Source organism: Coregonus clupeaformis, unplaced genomic scaffold (genome assembly GCF_020615455.1).
Source record: "Coregonus clupeaformis isolate EN_2021a unplaced genomic scaffold, ASM2061545v1 scaf2251, whole genome shotgun sequence".
In the NCBI taxonomy this organism is placed as follows: domain Eukaryota; kingdom Metazoa; phylum Chordata; class Actinopteri; order Salmoniformes; family Salmonidae; genus Coregonus; species Coregonus clupeaformis.
This window is the reverse complement of record NW_025535705.1, coordinates 32,501-38,410: the sequence shown is the minus strand read 5'-3', so window position 1 is coordinate 38,410 and position 5,910 is coordinate 32,501. Positions and strand designations below refer to the sequence as shown.

At 43.0% G+C, this 5,910-nt stretch overlaps 1 pseudogene; it reads left to right on the top strand.

The window, feature by feature from the left end:
• The first annotated feature begins 781 nt into the window (after positions 1 to 781).
• Positions 782 to 5,910, top strand: part of LOC121564260 — a 28,047-nt pseudogene continuing 22,918 nt past the window's right edge.

Genomic DNA, 5,910 nt, shown 5'->3' with positions numbered 1-5,910 from the left:
CCCGAATGTGCAGCGTTTCCGTGAATGGAATCTCGCCATTCCGTGAATGAATCTCCGTCGGCGCAAACATTACCTTTTACATTTCTATCCGGTGTGCGCAGATCTTCAGTCTTCAGGTCTTCACCCACAGTCTTCAGATCTTCAGCGCTCAGTCTTCAGGTCTTCGGGTCTTCAGTGCCACAGGTCTTCAGATCTTCACCTACGATCTTCAGGTCTTCATCTTCAGCGCTACAGATTGTCGATCCTGGAGCTGGGTTTTTTTCCCTGTCAGGTTATCATGCCATCAGGAAAACTCTGGGCCCAGAAAGATATCGAAATGGCACCCTATTCCCTATATATATATATATAGTGTAGTGCACTTCACCATATGTCAAAAAACTAAAGTAGGTCTGTAGTCTTGTATACACTGTATAGAATTACCTTTGGGAACTCCCTTGTGTGGTGCCATTGAGCCTCTAATAACACTGTATTTACCACTATTAGTCTGGCAGAGAGCAAGAAAGGGCTTCACCTATGCACTTTTTTACCTCACAAAACTACAAATAAACAGTAATACAACAGCTTCCTGGTCGTCTGTGTGTCTGTCTGTCTGTCTGTCTGACTCCTGTCTGCCTGTCTGTCTGTCTGTCTCCTGCCTGTCTGTCTGTCTTCTGTCTGTCTGTGGTGGGTGGTGTCCATCTATAGATAAGAGGTCTTGTGTGAACAAGGTTAACTCTCTTTCCTCTTCTCAAATCCAACCTTAATCAGGTAATGTCCTATTTGTCACGGGTCATATAAAAGCCATTTCCGGTGATACTAATACGTCCCAAATGGCACCCCGGTCCCCTACGTAGTGCACTACTTTAGACCAGAGTCTATATAGGGGATAGAGTCCATTTGGAAAAGAAACATCTTAGTTCCACCTGAGCTCACAGTGACAACGCTGTAATGTTGATCTTTTTTTTTTTTTAAACCCTGCCCCATCCCCGATCTAACCACCGTGACGTCTCACTCGCTGGTTGGCTGTACGCCACCCGTTTGCGACGCACACCCCGGAAGACTTTTCGCCCAATTTGTACAAGGGGTCGCCACTAGTTACCACAGCCACAAATTGATAAACCCCGCCTATTTCTACAATTTATCTTCTTCAAATGTGATTTTAAACCTAACGTTAACGCCACTGCTAACCTTATTCCTAACCCTAAATTGAGACCAAACAGCTATTTTTTTTGTTTTCATGAATTGTTACAATATAGACCGTTTTGACTTTGTGGCTGTGGCATCTAGTGGAAACCCAGCACAAATTGCAACATTACTGAGCTCTCATTCGTAACTAAAGGGTTCAGGACAACAACTATCGACAAGCGACCCCTTCCACACCCAATATCTTCAAGCAGCAATATTCCCGTGATCAATTTACAAAGTGTCAGTCAAGGTGACATTTGATTATACCGATAGCGGAACTGGGTTTTGCGAATTGGAAGTTATCCGTGAGATCAGTAGTTGACTCCGCAGTGGTGAGTGTTAACTACTAAGGTAGCTATGCAATTACTAATAGTTAGAATAACGTTTTTAACTGTTGCTGAACCGTTTGATGTTGATATTTGTTGAGATTGACATCTCCCTCTCGCTCAGCTTTATTTTAGCCAAGTAGAATAATCCAACCAAATCAGAACGGAATTTCTGTATTTAGCTGCTTCCAACATTCTGGAATAAAGCCTCGGATCTCTTCATTGTGAAAGTTGTTCTGCAGGTTAGCGGCTATGGCAGCTTCATACATTCACACACAGTTACGTAATAATCTCCTTTTCTTATCCAACCACGTACTCCTAGGCTAAATCCTTTGCACAGAGACACAATCCCCTCTACCAAACAGGGCTAACGTTATTCCAACTGTTTTTAAGTTCAACCATTTGGCTTCAGTTCTTTACTCAAGTGAGGGTCATATACTCTGAAGTTCAATTTGTCTTCCCTTTTCTGATCTGGTTTCTCTTATTAAGGTTTCTTCCCTTCAGGGAGTTTTTCCAGTTGCCACTAATGCTGTTTACTCTTGAAGGCCATGTAAGGGTTACTGACAAGCTCTCTCTCTGTCGCTGTCTCTCTGTCGCTGTCTCTCTGTCGCTGTCTCTCTGTCTGTCTCTGTCTGTCTCTGTCTGTCTCTCTCTCTCTGTCTCTCTCTCTCTGTCTGTCTCTCTCTCTCTCTCTCTCTCTGTCTGTCTGTCTGTCTGTCTGTCTGTCTGTCTCTCTGTCTCTCTCTCTGTCTCTCTCTCTGTCTCTCTCTCTGTCTCTCTCTCTGTCTCTCTCTCTCTCTCCCTCTCTCTCTCTGTCTCTGTCTCTCCCAGATGTTTCAGATCAACAGGATCTGCTGTATAGGAGCAGGCTATGTGGGAGGGCCAACCTGCAGTGTGATCGCCCACATGTGTCCAGAGATCCATGTGACAGTGGTCGACGTCAACGAATCACGGATCAACGCTTGGAACTCCGACACACTGCCCATATACGAGGTATGGTACCGTATCACACACACACAGACATAGACACACACACTGCACACACACACACACACACACACACACATTTATAACAAGACTTGGAAATTGTTGTCTAGCAATTATCCCAAAATTTGAAGAATTATGAAAATAATAATGGGCTAATATTGTACAATCCAGGTGTGTAAAGCTCTTAGAGACTTAGACAAGACTCCCAGCTGTAATGGCAGCCAAAAGGTGTTTCTAACACGCATCGACTCAGGGATCTGAATACTTATAGAACAAATATATTTTAGTTATCAAATATTAATTAATCCAAAAAAATAAAAAATGTCTCTTCCACTTTGACATTACAGAGTATTTTGAGTAGATTGTTGACAAAAATTGACAATTGAATCAATTTTAATCCCACTTTGTAACACAATAAAATGTGAAGAAATCCAAGGCACTGAATGTTGACACTACCCCCCCTCTCTCTCTCTCTCTCTCTCTCTCTCTCTCTCTCTCTCTCTCTCTCTCTCTCTCTCTCTCTCTCTCTCTCTCTCTCTCTCTCTCTCTCTCTCTGTCTCTCTCTCTGCTCTCTCTCTGTCTCTCTCTCTCTGTCTCTGTCTCTCTCTCTCTCTCTCCTAGCCAGGGTTGAAGGAGGTAGTGGAGTCATGCAGAGGCAAGAATCTCTTCTTCTCTACAGATATAGACTCTGCCATCAGAGATGCTGACCTCGTCTTCATATCAGTGAGTCACACGTCTTTTGTCTCTGTCTGTCGGTCTGTGTGTGTTTCTGTCTGTCTCTCTGTCAGTCGGGTGTCTGTCATTCTGTCTTCCATCAGTCTAACCCTCCCCCCCCCCCCCCAAGGTGAACACCCCCACTAAGACCTATGGGATGGGGAAGGGTCGTGCCGCCGACCTAAAGTACATTGAGGCCTGCGCTCGCCGCATCGTAGAGGTTTCCAACGGTTACAAGATCGTCACGGAGAAGAGCACGGTCCCGGTCCGAGCAGCGGAGAGCATCAGACGGATATTTGACTCCAACACCAAACCCAACCTCAACCTGCAGGTAGGTGGCGCTGTGTTACCAACCTGGGTTCAATACCTATTATTATAATACCAGGTAGGTGGCGCTGTGAGATACCAACCTGGGTTCAATACCTATTATTATAATACCTGGTAGGTGTCGGTGTGAGATACCAACCTGGGTTCAATACCTATTATTATAATACCTGGTAGGTGTCGGTGTGAGATACCAACCTGGGTTCAATACCTATTATTATAATACCAGGTAGGTGTCGGTGTGAGATACCAACCTGGGTTCAATACCTATTATTATAATAACAGGTAGGTGTCGCTGTGAGATACCAACCTGGGTTCAATACCTATTATTATAATACCAGGTGTCGCTGTGAGATACCAACCTGGGTTCAATACCTATTATTATAATACCTGGTGTCGCTGTGCGATACCAACCTGGGTTCAATACCTATTATTATAATACCAGGTAGGTGTCGGTGTGAGATACCAACCTGGGTTCAATACCTATTATTATAATACCAGGTAGGTGTCAGTGTGAGTTACCAACCTGGGTTCAATACCTATTATTATAATACCAGGTAGGTGTCGGTGTGAGATACCAACCTGGGTTCAATACCTATTATTATAATACCAGGTAGGTGTCAGTGTGAGTTACCAACCTGGGTTCAATACCTATTATTATAATACCAGGTAGGTGTCGGTGTGAGATACCAACCTGGGTTCAATACCTATTATTATAATACCAGGTAGGTGTCAGTGTGAGTTACCAACCTGGGTTCAATACCTATTATTATAATACCAGGTAGGTGTCGGTGTGAGATACCAACCTGGGTTCAATACCTATTATTATAATACCAGGTAGGTGTCAGTGTGAGTTACCAACCTGGGTTCAATACCTATTATTATAATACCAGGTAGGTGTCGGTGTGAGATACCAACCTGGGTTCAATACCTATTATTATAATACCTGGTGTCGCTGTGAGATACCAACCTGGGTTCAATACCTATTATTATAATACCAGGTAGGTGTCAGTGTGAGATACCAACCTGGGTTCAATACCTATTATTATAATACCAGGTAGGTGTCAGTGTGAGATACAAACCTGGGTTCAATACCTATTATTATAATACCTGGTAGGTGTCAGTGTGAGATACCAACCTGGGTTCAATACCTATTATTATAATACCTGGTGTCGCTGTGAGATACCAACCTGGGTTCAATACCTATTATTATAATACCTGGTAGGTGTCGGTGTGAGATACCAACCTGAGTTCAATACCTATTATTATAATACCTGGTGTCGGTGTGAGATACCAACCTGGGTTCAATACCTATTATTATAATACCTGGTGTCGCTGTGAGATACCAACCTGGGTTCAATACCTATTATTATAATACCTGGTGTCGCTGTGAGATACCAACCTGGGTTCAATACCTATTATTATAATACCAGGTAGGTGTCAGTGTGAGATACCAACCTGGGTTCAATACCTATTATTATAATACCAGGTAGGTGTCGGTGTGAGATACCAACCTGGGTTCAATACCTATTATTATAATACCAGGTAGGTGTCGCTGTGAGATACCAACCTGGGTTCAATACCTATTATTATAATACCAGGTAGGTGTCGCTGAGATACCAACCTGGGTTCAATACCTATTATTATAATACCAGGTAGGTGTCGCTGTGAGATACCAACCTGGGTTCAATACCTATTATTATAATACCAGGTAGGTGTCGGGTGTGAGATACCAACCTGGGTTCAATACCTATTATTATAATACCAGGTAGGTGTCGCTGTGAGATACCAACCTGGGTTCAATACCTATTATTATAATACCAGGTAGGTGTCGCTGTGAGATACCAACCTGGGTTCAATACCTATTATTATAATACCAGGTAGGTGTCAGTGTGAGATACCAACCTGGGTTCAATACCTATTATTATAATACCAGGTAGGTGTCGCTGTGAGATACCAACCTGGGTTCAATACCTATTATTATAATACCAGGTAGGTGTCGCTGTGAGATACCAACCTGGGTTCAATACCTATTATTATAATACCAGGTAGGTGTCAGTGAGATACCAACCTGGGTTCAATACCTATTATTATAATACCAGGTAGGTGTCGCTGTGAGATACCAACCTGGGTTCAATACCTATTATTATAATACCAGGTAGGTGTCGCTGTGAGATACCAACCTGGGTTCAATACCTATTATTATAATACCAGGTAGGTGTCGCTGTGAGATACCAACCTGGGTTCAATACCTATTATTATAATACCAGGTAGGTGTCGCTGTGAGATACCAACCTGGGTTCAATACCTATTATTATAATACCAGGTAGGTGTCGCTGTGAGATACCAACCTGGGTTCAATACCTATTATTATAATACCAGGTAGGTGTCGCTG